Source organism: Gorilla gorilla, chromosome 19 (genome assembly GCF_029281585.2).
Source record: "Gorilla gorilla gorilla isolate KB3781 chromosome 19, NHGRI_mGorGor1-v2.1_pri, whole genome shotgun sequence".
Lineage (NCBI taxonomy): Eukaryota > Metazoa > Chordata > Mammalia > Primates > Hominidae > Gorilla > Gorilla gorilla.
Window position 1 is genome coordinate 29,551,992 of NC_073243.2, and position 13,790 is coordinate 29,565,781.

Genomic DNA, 13,790 nt, shown 5'->3' on the forward strand with positions numbered 1-13,790 from the left:
TCTACCTTTCTCATATAAAGACATATATCCGGCCAGGTGCTGTGGCTCCCGCCTATAATCCCAGCACTTTGGGAGGCCAAGGTGGGTGGATCACGAGATCAGGAGTTCGAGACTAGCCTGGCCAACATGGAGAAACCCCGTCTCTACTGAAAATACAAAAATTAGCCAGGCGTGGTGGTGCGCATCTGTAATCCCAGCTACTCAGGAGGCTGAGGCAGGAGAATCACTTGAACCTGGGAGGCGGAGTTTGCAGTGAGCTGAGACCATGCCATTGCACTCCAGACTGGGTAACATAGCAAGACTCTGTTCCCTACCCCCCCGCCCCTGCAAAAAAAAAAAAGACATCTATCCTCACTTAGAACCTGGAGATAACCCAGAATAACCTACCCATGGCAAGATCCTTGATATGGCCTGGATGTTTGTCCCAACCAAATCTAACATTGAAATGTTATCCCCAATGTTGGAGATGAGGCCTACTGGGAGGTACTTGGGTCATGAGTGTGGATCCCTCATGAATGACTTGCTGCCCTCCCTGAAGTAATAAGCTAAGGCAAGAGCTGGTTGTTGAAAAGAACATAGCATCTCACTTGCTCCTTCTCTCATCGTGTGACATGCCTGCTTCCCCTTTGCCTCCTGCCATGATTGGAGGCTTCCTGAGGCCCTAACCAGAAGCAGATGCCGGCACAATACTTACTGTAGCTTACTGTACAGTCTGCAGAACCATGAGCCAAATAAACCTCTTTTTAAAAATAAATTTCCCAGTCTCAGGTATTCCTTTATATATTTAACTAATCTTTAGATCTGGTTCTTCCCTCTTCCCAGTTCTGGAGGAGGACACAAACAGACTAATACAGTCCTTCACTTAATCTCATCTTTTGCCACATAATATAATATCACAGTTTCTGACGGTTAGAGCCTGATATCTTTGCGGGACGTTTTTCAACCTACTGCACTATAGACAGCCCAAGGGAAGGAGCATGTGTTTGTTCCAGGCAAACTTATCTACCTGACCACAGCTGAACACTTCAATAATGGGCTCCTGACTCAGAAGAACCAGTCCACAGGCTGGATAGAACCAGTCAGATAGTGTATGGGGGCCGGTTTCAAATTGCTAAGAGAGCCCATTAGCAGTTAGGAGCCGCACAGCAACATGATATCTATAAGGTCAGTAGGTGGCGTGGCAAGCCATATCCACATGGGTACAAGATAAAGGTGAGGGACAGCCCAGGAGCCCGCAGGGGCTGGTCTGCAGAAGACAGGAGAAAATAACAGAGAAGTTCTCATAGGGGATGCCCTTCAGACCCCTTAGAGAGGGAAGGCTCCTTCTCAGTTATGATATTTATGGTTCCAATTTCCCCAGTGATCAGCCCACTTTATCCTGGATATCCATTAAGTTAACTTTTGCATCCTTAAAAAAAATCGTATTATATTTAAAGTAGCTTAAGTTAGTTGCTATTCTTTGCACCCTAAGATCCCAACCCAAACACTCCTCTCCCTCTTTTGCATGGCCTCAGTGGAGCCCTGTATTCCACTGAGGGTAGATTCTCTTTTACCTTAAACTTCCCTCTATTTCTTCTAGTCTCTCATCCTAACTAAAGCACCCCCAATGGCAGCTACCTTGCACAATGGCACTTAGAGTGTCTCCCTGCACTCTCACAGGGGTTGGCAGAAGACACAGATACCCTTCTCCACATCTACATCCCATCTACACCCATCCCTCTCACCAGTTTCTCATTAATATCACCTAAAATTCAAGCCATTTGTCTGTTCACTTCTTGCCAAATAATCACTGCTTTCATTCCCTTCCTACCAGAACTCATCTCCATCTCTTAGATAAGTTCAACCCTATATTTATCCTTCTTGTTCTCTTTATATCCCCTGCCATAATCCTCATTGACAACAACATCCATTTTTAATGAGCCAGTGACTCCCTTTGATCTCATAGCTTTCAGCCTCCCAGCCTTATTTGATTTCCAGCTCCACTTCCCATCTGCCACCCACAGGCAGGGCTGCATCTTTAGATCTGGTTCTTCCCTCCCCCCCAGTTCTGGAGGAGGAGTTACATTGGACACAAATGTTGCTCACCTGAAATTTCTTCTACTTCCCTTTTCTTTTTCGTCTGTAGACAGCCCCAGCTGCGCCCAATCATCCTTTGTTTTAGTTTTCTGAGGATGCTGTAACAAATTACCACAAACTGGTGGCTTAAAACAACAGAATTTATTCTCTTGCAGTTCTGGACACCAGACGTTTGAAATCAAGGTATAGGCAGTCATGTTCCTCCTGGAGGCTCCAGACGAGGATCCATTCCTTGCCACCTCCCGCTTCTGGCGACTCCAGGCATTCCTTGGTTTTGCATGACATCACTCTAATCTCTGCCTCTGCCTTTACGTGGACTTCTCCTCTGTGACTCCCTTTGATCTCATAGTTTTCAGCTAAGAGAAAACCCTCCTTTTCTCTTGTAAGGACACTTGTCACCAGATTGAGGGTCTACCCTAATCCAGGATGATCTCATCTCAAGATCCTTCACTTGTGTACATCTGTAAAGACTTCTTTTCCAAATAAGGTCCTAGTCACAGATCCCTGGTAGTCATACCTTTTGAGGGGCCTTCCATTTGAACCACTGCACCTCTCTACTTTTCAAACACAAAAGACACACACATACACACAGCGTATGGGATTTGGCTTCCCGAGCAGCCAACAAGGATTTGATGCAATCTGGAAGTGTGACAAAGAAACCAGACTGATGAACACTGACCATTGAGAGGCAAGAGAAGGAGGAGACTTGGTAGATAAATGCCTCCACCCTCTCCTGTGAACCTCTTTCCACACTTCTGGGAAAGGCATGTGTGCTGAGAGAACAAGACTGCTAGGCCAGGCTACCTTCCAAGCTCTTCATGAAGTGAATGCCCACAAGGTAACGACCTCATTCCCTCCCTTCACTGCTCATCGATGCCTTGTTCTTCTCAAACTTTTGAGCCTTATTTCTTGTCTCAAGCTTTGTTTTCTAGAGGAATCTGGGCTCTGGCTCATGCCCTGTGTTTCCATTGAACAGGAAGTGGTGCAGGTCATTTCCCCAGCATAAGTTGCTTGGTTTTTGTACCACTTGACTTGTGCAGACCACAGATGATTGCAGGAGAGATCTGTAGGCTGCCTAGTGCCCTGCAGGGGTCTTGGAACTGCAGCCCTGCCCGGCAGGGGCTTGCCAAACCAGAGAGAGAATAACTAGAACAACTGGAATTGCTGTCAGAAGCTGTGTAGATGGAGCATACCGCATGGGGAGAGGGACAGCAGAAGAAGGAGAAGCTGAAAGACAGGGAAAGGAGGCAGGTGCAGAAACAGAGAGCAACTGGCCTACGGTAAGGGGATAGACCAGAGGTGCTCCCTGCTGGAGGGTAGAAGAGAAGCAGGGTGATCAGTCTCTATAAGATCTGATTGAGCAGCTGTGATAAGGTCTCTAGAGGGATTAGGGTGGCTGTGGAGAGTGTGCTCTGTGCCTCCTCTGCCCTAGGCGTCCTTACAATGAACTCCTATCACCAGAGGTAAGAGGTCACCCTGACTCCTTGCAGCCTAAAAATACTTAATGAACATAAGTAGAGAGTGTTGGTCCCTAACTTCCCTGGAGCCCCCACTAAACATGTTCTTGGCATCACCAGACATTGAATCATTGCACCATTGTCCCCTCCCACAAATAGGCCACTGTCATTTTACCCAGTTGACCACTGAGTATGACGATTATGTCATGAATGTAATCATCCTAGGCTTTCATGTCTCAATCTTTTTCTCTGTCATGCCTCACAGATTTATAAATATTTTCTTCCCTCTACTTTTTTTATTGTAGTAAAATATACATAAGATGTAGTATTTTAACCATTTTTAAGTGTACTACTCAGTGGCATTGAGTACACTCAAAATGTTGTATAATCATTGCCACCATTTATTTCCAAAGCTTTTTAATCATCCCAAACAGAAAATCTGTATCCATTAAATAATAACTCCCCATTCCTTCCTACCCAATCCCTGGTAACCTCTATTCTATTTTCTGTCTCTATGAATTTGCCTATTTTAAGTACCTCATATAAAAGGAATCATACAATCTTTGTCCTTTTTGGTCTGGCTTATTGTACTTAGCATGATGCTTTCAAGGTTCATCCATGTTATAGCATGCGAAAGGGCTCATACATATTTGCATTCATATGCATATATACACATGCATATTTTAATATGTATATGATTGTATGTTTAGATTACATTTTGTTTATTCATCTGTTGATAGACATTTGAGTTGTTTCCACCTTTTATTGTGAATAATGTTGCTGTAAACATTAATCTACAAGTATTTGTTTGAGTCCCTGCTTTCACTTTGAGGTATATAAGTAGGTGTAGAATTACTAAATTATATGGTAATTCTATGTTTAACTTTGTGAACAATGCCAAAGTGTTTTCTCCAGCAGCGGCACAATTTTACATTCCCACCAGCAATGTGTGAGGGTTCCAATTTCTCCACATCTTTGCCAACAATTGGTATTTTCCATTTTTAAAAAAATTGGCTGGGTGCGGTGGCTCATGCCTGTAATCCCAGCACTTTGCGAGGCCGAGGTGGGTGGATCACCTGAGGTCAAGAGTTCAAGATGAGCCTGGCCGACATGGTGAAACCCCATCTCTGCTAAAAATACACAAAATTAGACTGGTGTGGTGGTGGGCACCTGTAATCCCAGCTACTTGGGAGGCTGAGGCAGGAGAATTGCTTGAAGCTGGGAGGCAGAGGTTGCAGTGAGCTGAGATCACGCCATTTCATTTCAGCCTGGGTGAAAAAAGTAAAACTCTGTCTCAAAAAAAAAATAAAAAATTATAGTCATTATATGTGGGAAGTGATGTCTAATTGTGGTTTTGATTTGCATTTCCCCCAGTGGCTACTGATGTTCAGCATCTTTTCATGTACTTATTGGCCATATGTATACTTCTTTGGAGGATTTCCTATTCAACTTCTTTGCTCATTTTTGAATTGGGTTGTTTGCATTTTTGTTCTTGAGCTGTGGAAGTTATTTACATATTCTAGATATTAATTCATTATTAGACATATGATTTGCAAATATTTTTCCCATTCTGTGGATTGTCTTTTCATTTTCTTCATGGTATTCTTTGATACACGAAAGTTTTTAATTTTGATGACATCTATTTATCTATTTTTTCCTTTTGTTGTCTGTGCTTTTGATGTCACATTGAAGAAATCACTGCCAAATCCAATGTCATGATTTCCCGCTAAGTTTTTTTGTAAAACTTTTATAGTTTTAGCTCTTGGGTTTAGGTCTTTGATCTACTTTGAGTTGATTTTTGTATATGATGTAAGGTAAGGGTCCAATTCTCCTTTGCTTAGAAATATTCAGTTTTCTCAGAACTGTTTGTTGAAAAGGCTGTCTTTTCATATTGATTGGTGTGGCACCTACACTGAAAATCAACTGACCATAGACAAAGTGCTTTGTTTTGTTTGTTTGTTTGTTTTGCCTCTCTATTCTATTCCATTGGTCGATATGTCTGTCTTTATACCAGTATCACATTGTTTTCATTACTGTAGCTTTTAGTAAGTTTTTAAATCAGAAAATGTGAGCCCCTAAGTTTGTTCTTCTCTTTCAAGATTGTTTTGGCTGTTCAGGGTCTCTTAAGATTCCATTATGAATTTTAAGATGGGTTTTTCTATTTCACAAAAATGCCAATGGGATTTTGATAAGGATTGAATTGAATCTGTAGAATATTTTGGGTAGTGTTGTCATTTTAACAAGACAAATTCTTCCAAACTATGAACAGATGCTGTCTGTTCATTTATGTGTGTATTCGTTAATTACTTTTAGCAATGTTATATAGTTTTCAGTGTACAGATCCTTCACCTTCCTGTTGAAGTTTATTCCTAAGTGTTGTATTCCTTTTTATAGTAATGTAAATGAAATTACTTTCTTGATTTCCTTTTGAGGTTACTTATTGTTAGTGAATAGAAATGAAACTGCTTTTTGAGTGTTGATTTTGTATCCTGCAATGTTGCTAAATACATTTATTAGCTTTAGAAGTTTGCACGTGTATATGTGGATTCTTTAAGAGTTTTTTACATATAAGATGGCATCATCTGCAAACAGATTATTTCACTTCTTCGTTTTTGTCCCAATTTTAATTTTTTAATATATTTTTTCTTTTCTAGTTGCTCTGCCTGGAATTTTCAATACTATGTTAAATAGGAGTGGTAAAAGCTGACATTATTATCTTTTGCCTGATTATAGGGGAAAAGCTTTCAGTCTTTCACCATTGTATGTAATGTTAACTGTGGGCTTTCATAATGGCCTTTATCGTGTTGAGGAAGCTCATTTCTATTATTCCTAGTTTACTGAGTATTTTTATAATGAAAGAGTGTTGAATTTTGTCAAATGTTTGTTCTACATCAATGAAAATTAACATTTAAGTTTTTTTCTTCATTATATTAATGAGGACTATTATATTGATTGATTTGCGTATATTGAACCCTTCTTCCATTCCAGGAAAAATCCTACTTGATCATGGTGTATAATCTTTTTAATATACTGCTGAATTCACTTTACCATTATTTTATTGAGTAGTTCTGCATCAATATTGAATAATTTTGCTGCTTTCTGTAAGTTTTAGCATGTAGTGTTTTCATTTTCATTTTTCTCAAGTTATCTTTAAATTTCTTTTCTGATTTCTCTTTGACCCATTCATTGGTTTTTTAAGAATGTGTTTAATGTGTTAAGAATTGTTTGATTTCCACATACTTGTGAATTTTTCTGTTTTCACTCTGTAATTGATTTCTGGTTTCATTCTAGTGTGATTAGAAAAGATACTTAGAAATAGTTTAATCTTTTCTATTGTGATTAGAAAAGATACTTAGAATTAGTTTAATCTTTTAAAATTGATTGACTTCTTTCATAGCCTAACATATGATCTATCCTGGATAATGTTCCACATGTACTTGAGAAAAATGAGTGTTCTGTTGTTAAATAGAGTATTCTGTATGTTTGTTAGGTCTAATTGGTCTATGTTGTTGTTCAAATCTTCTATTTCTTTGTTGATCTTTTGTGTGGTTGTTTTACTCATTATTGAATGTGGGTATTGAAGTCTCCAGCTGTCACTGTAGAGCTGCCTATTTCTTCCTTCAATTCTGTTAATATTTACTTCATAAATTTTGGGGATCTGTTGTTTGGCACATGCATGTTTATAATTGTATATCCAGTTAATGAATTGACCATTTTATTAATATATAATGCTCTTTTTTGCCTTGTAACAGTTTTTGACTTAAGACTGATTTTGTCTGATAACAGTATAGCCACTGTAACTCTCTTTTGGTTCCTATTTGTATGATGTATCTTAGTCCTTCCTTTTACTTTTGACCTATTCATGACTTTAGATCTCTTTTAGACAGCATATAGTTGAGTGACTTTCTTTTCATTTTGCCAGTCACTGCCTTTTTATTGGAGAGTTGAATTCATTTACATTTAAAGTAATTACTAATAAGAAAGGACATCTGCCACTGTGCTATTTGAGTTCTGTGTGTCTTACAGCTTTTCTTGTCCCTCACTGTCTCTATTACTACCTTCTTTTGTGTTTAGCTGATTTTTTTTTTTCAGTGACATGTTTCAGTTCCCTTCTCATTTCTTTTTCTGTATATTCTATATATACTTATATATACTTTATTTGTGGTTACCATGACACCTACATTTAACTCTCTAAAGTTATAACAATCTAATTTGAATTGATACCCATTCAATAGCATATAAAAAACTTGCTCCTATACAACTCTTTCTTCACCTCTTTACCTTATTGATATTACATGTTATATCTTTATACACTGTATGTCCAAAAACATATTTTAACTATTTTTATGCTTTTGCCTTAAATTATGCAGAAAAAAATAACTGGAGTTATAAACCAAAATTAAAATAATACTGGCTTTTGTATTTGCTCATGTATTTACCATTACCACAGATTATTGTTTTTTTAGTTTTTGTTTTTGAGATGTAGTCTCGCTCTGTTGCCAGGCTGGAGTGCAGTGGTGCAATCTTGGCTCACTGCAGCCTCCAAATCCCTGGTTCAAGGAATTCTCCTGCCTCAGCCTCCTGAGTAGCTGGGATTACAGGCACATGCCACCACACCCAGCTAATTTTTGTATTTTTAGTAGAAACAGCATTTCACCATCTTGGTCAGGATGGTCTCAATCTCCTGACCTCATGATCCGCCCACCTCGGTCTCCCAAAGTGCTGGGATTACAGGTGTGAGCCACTGCTCCCAGCCTATTGTTTCTTTATACAATGTCAAGTTACTCTCTAGTATCATTTTATTTCAACTTGAAAGGTTCCTTTTAGCATTTCTTATAGAACTGGTCTAGTGGTAATGAACTCCCTCAGCTTTTACTTATCTTGGAATGTTTTAATTTCTTTCTCATTCTCAAAGGATGCCAGATATGGAATTCTTGGTCGATACTATTTTCCTAGCACTTTAAATATACCATCCCTCTGCTCTTAATATGTGTTGATGTAAGTCTCTTTGAGTTTACCCTACTTGGAGCTTGTTGAGATTCTTGGATTTATAGGTTCATGCATTTCATCCAATGTAGGCCATTTTTAGCCATTATTTCTTCAACCTTATCATCCCTTTATCTCTCTGTTCTCATTACTGGGGGCCCCTAATGTAATGTCGGTCTACTCTATCATGTCCCACAGGTCCCTTAGGCTCTGTTCACATCTTTTTATTCTTTTTTATATCTGCTTCATACTCAGTAATTTCAATTGTCCTATCTTTAAGTCCGGCAGTTCTTTCTTCTGCCTGTTCAAATCTGCTTTTGATCCCCTCTTCTGATTTTTTTTTAATTTAAGTTATTGTACTTTTCTTCTCCAGATTTTCTGTTTCCCCTTTACAATTCCTTTCTCTTTAATGATATTCTCATTTTGTTCAAACATTGTTTTCCTGATTTCATTTTCTGTGTTCTCCTTTAGCCCTTCGGACATACTTAATGCAGTTGTCTTAAAGTCTTTGTCAAAAAAGTCTAAATGTCTAGGATTCCTTAGGACAACTTTTGTCAGTTTATTTTGTTCCTTTGAAAAGTGGGTCATGTTTTCCTATTTCTTTTTATGCTTTGTGATTTTTTTGTTTAAAATTGGATATTTGACTATTATTATGTTGTTAACTCTGAAGATCAGATTTTCTTCCCAGTTTTCTGAAGGTTTCTGTTCGGTTAGTTTAGTTTGGGTTTTTTGTTTGTTTTGATTGTTGATGGCTACAATAGTCCACTTCTTTTGAGACTTTTCCAAACCATTTTTGTGACAACAATTACTTTTCATTCGTGGTCATTTAAGTCTCTAATTTTTTTTTTGCTTGTGTTCAGCTAATGATTGACAGAGATTTCCTTGAATGCCAGGAGGTAAAACAAACAAACAAAATACATGCACACAAGCATACTCATAGATAAAAGGGGAAAAACATCTCTCCTGTGTTTGCATATTGGCTTTGTGCTAAAGCACTCTTTCAACACTCAGCTAGGCTTTCACTAAGCCTATGGCAAAATCTTAAGGTCTTTTTAAGTCTTTTCCAAGCATACATCTTGACCTGGACATGTACATGACTCTCTCAATTCCTCCATATATATGGGGCAGTTTTTAATGCCCAATTTCCCAAAGAATCTCACCCCAGGCACCTGTGGGTCTTTAGTCCACCTTGCAGCTTTATGAGCAGTGCCTACTGTTCTTCCCATCTGAGTTCCAAGTTAGGTGAAGCACAGATGAGTGCCTGGCATGTGTCCTTCAAGTATCCCACAGACAGGTTACAACAGACACACACAATAATTTGTAAACAAGGTCTACTCTGTTTCCTCTGGTTTGAAGTACCTGGGTCCCAAAATCGGAACATGAGCTGCTACCACCTACTTCAAGGCCAAAACAACCACTCTGCCAGGGAAGAGCTAGGGTGAGGGCAAGTGAAAATGCCAGAGATTTGTTCCACTATTTTGAATCTGATGTGTGTATTTGTTTTAAATTTGTCATTCTCATGAGTTGTGTAAACTCTTGACATTTTCTCAGAGTTCTCACAAGGTTGATTCTGTCTGTTTCTACTTGTTTTTTCAACGTTTCTATACAGGAATGAGAGCTTAGGGCTTCCTAGTCTGCCATTTTGCTCTGCTCTTTCCTCCGGTTTTGCCACTACTTTATGTGAAAAAGACAAATAGCATTTTCTGAGTATCTTCTATGTGACTGTAAGCACTAGGCATATTGCAGCAAATGAGATATATCCAATTCCTTTCCTCATACAGCTTCGCTTCTAGTGGGAGAGACCAGTAAACAAAGAACAGAGATAATTGTAAGTTCTAATGTGTGCTATGAAGGGGCAGGGGGAAAGACTCACATAGTATCTAATATAATATCAGGAATGACAGGATTGGTGGGGGCTGAGGGTGGGATTTTTCTGGGATTCCAGGGAAAGTCCCTCTGGACTGAGGATATTTGAGTGAGATCTGAAGGCTGGAAAGCAGAAAACCAAGTAAAGAGTGTGGATAAAGAACACCAGGCAAATGGATGGCATTGGCAATCCCATGCTGTATGAACCTGCTTGTAGGACTGCAGGGCAACCACTGAATCTGCAGGGCTATGAGTAGGAGAGGAAGACACATGAGGAAGCAGGGTCTGGACAGTGGTTGAAGGCCACTTGAAGTTCAGTGGGAAGTTGTGTGTTAAGCAGGAGAGTGACACGCTCTGATTGATCTTTCTTTTTTTTTTTTTGAGACAGAGTCTCACTCTGTCACCCAGGCTGAAGTGCAGTGGCGCAATCTCAGCTCACTGCAAGCTCTGCCTCCCGCATTCACGCCATTCTCCTGCCTCAGCCTCCAGAGTAGCTGGGACTACAGGCGCCCGCCACCATGCCTAGCTAATTTTTTGGTTTTTTTTTTTTTTAGTAGATACGGGGTTTCACCACGTTAGCCAGGATGGTCTCGATCTCCTGACCTCGTGATCCACCTGCCTCAGCCTCCCAAAGTGCTGGGATTACAGGCGTGAACCACTGTGCCTGGCCTCTGATTGATCTTTTAAGCTTACTTGTTGCTGAGCGGAGAACTGATTGGAGGGTGGTATTATGGGAGCAGGGAGACTACCTGGAAGGATGTTTGTAATAGTCCAGAGAGATGGAATGGTGGTCTGGACTAAGGTGGTGATAGAAATGCAGAGAAAGGGAAGATGTGGCTACATCATGGTGGAGGATGTGGCAGGGCTTTCTGATAGAATGGACAGGATAGATGAGAGGAAGGGCAAGAAACTTAAGAATAACTCCTGATTTTCTATACGTGGTGAATAGATGGTGATGCACTTTACTGTAGTGGGGGAAATTTGAGGGAAGAAAGATTTCTCTTGATTTCTCTTGGAACATCTATAAAAGCTCTAGTGGAAATGGTTAGGGAGAACATATGAGGCTGTGGTTTAGACATGAGAAGACCAGGCTGGAGATGTCAGTGTGGAAGCCATTAAAACATAGAATTTATCAAAACACAAGAATTGATGAGATCACCTTGGGAGAGTGTATATGAAGAAAAGAAGAGGGAAACCTAGAAACCACCATTCAGAGGCCAGGTGGATGAGGGGAGGCAGCAAAAGAATGGCCTAACATTAGCTAGGCCCTAAAACATATCCAGATCAGACCTCCTGAGTGCCAGGATTTACTGAAATAAACTTTCTCCAGAATTACTCAATGGGGTCTAATGGCTGGAATCATGACTTAGATAGCATCTGTGTTTATACTCAGGAGTCACTGATGCCAAAGGCAGATGGAAGGTCATGGAATGCTGCTCTAAAAGCTTGGTAAATGCTTTCTGTAGGGGCAAATAGATCCCCCAGGCCTCTTCCAGAACTATGCTCCTATAATGCCAACTTGCTGTGCAGGAATTGGTGAGGCTTCCTCAGTTGCTTGAGGAAATATTTGTTTTTGAGACACCAAAAGGAGATAGGACAGATGGAGGGAGAGAGAGTCCTTGTATACAGCTGCCTCAGTTTCTACCTGCATTCACTTTTTATGTTCATGAACTAAATTGGTATGTCTTTTTCCATTTTGCAATGAATGTATATATTTATAATATCTATACTTAATTATATCAAGATCGTTCTATAGACTGTGTATGAAAACATGCCCTTGGGCGGGTCTCATTTCCAACTGAGTCTCTGTTGCCAGCACAGTGCCCAGCCCAAGGAGTAAATAAAGGTCAAATGAGTGAGTAAACAAATAAGTGAATGGAGGCTTTGAGCTAGTGGAGGGTCCAGGAACTCATTTCCTTTATAATCTCAGGGGTCTGAAGCAGACTATAAACTGATATTATCCGTATAAGTATTTAAATGGACACTAAAAGTTCTTACTCTAATGAAATAATCCAAGGCACTTAATTGCTTTTATGACTTTGAGGAACAACAATTTGTTGGCCGTTTACTGTAGGTCTAGGATTGTGCCAGTCACTAGGGGCAGGATTGGAGGAGGGTTTACAAAGAAGTGGAAGAAAACTGATCTTCAGGTTGTGAACTAAGATGACATAGGGAAGAAAATTAACAGTACGGGAGAGGAATGGCTGTGTCAGTGGTGGTCTGTAGTCTATGCATCTCTCTACGAGGAGACTTATGGAGCAAGAGGCTCTCGTGTGGGGGAATAGTGACAATGTTATAGTCTAGATGACCTGCAGCAGGAGATCACTTCACTTTGTGGAAAATTGGTGTTCTCTTTTATAAAAAGGGATGTTTTGGCTGGGCGCAGTGGCTCACGCCTGTAATTCCAGCACTTAGGGAAGCTGAGGCGGGCAGATCATGAGGTCAGGAGATCGAGAACATCCTGGCCAACATGGTGAAACCCCGTCTCTACTAAAAATACAAAAATTAGCTGGGCGTGGTGACACGTGCCTGTAATCCCGCTACTCGGGAGGCTGGAGGCAGGAGAATCACTTGAACCAGGGAGTTGGAGGTTGCAGTGAGCTGAGATTGCACCACTGCACTCCAGCCTGGTGAAAGAGCGAGACTCCGTCTCAAAAAAAAAAAAAAAAAAAAAAAGGAATAAAAAGGACGTTTTGATTCTGTGCACACAGAAGTCCTTTCCACTCTAACACTGTCATTTCTCTTTGTCTTCAGGAACTATCTAAAAGGAGGGAACAGGGGCCAGAGGTTACAAGTTGGAGTTCTACTGTCCTAATCGATGGTGCAGAGTTGTGTTTGGCTCATACATGAATGGCTCCACGGCTCTTTTCAAATTTTATTTCAAATTTGTAACACTTAAAATCAACTCATGTTTAAAATTCAGGTGATTTCAGTAACTCCAGTTTTCCAGCTTTGCTGGAAAAATCAGATCTGACAACACCAGGCAAATACCAGTCTGGAGGTGGTCACGCTGCTTTCCTGTTGATCTTGGGCCTCACCCTTGTTTCTTATCTGGCCTGTCTGTGTCTGTAGACCAGGTTTCAAAACAGATATAGGGAACAGAAGGAATTCAAAATGTAACCCGCAGGCCAGTGATTCTCAGGGGAGCATGAGGATGTGGGTGTGAGTGGAGGAGGGCTCCCCAGTGGGGTAGAAACCTAGCAAGATTTTCCAAGCCTGGAGGTTCTAATGGTACCCTCCCTTCATATCCTTAGCTGAGAATCACCGGGTGTCATAAGCAACAGCAAAAAGCATCCCATCAGGGCAGGTGAGGGGCATGTACTGATCATTTCAGTGATGATAGCAAGATCCAGTGTTCACCAAATGCCTGCATGGGCCTGTCGCTGCTCTAAGCCCCTTACAAGC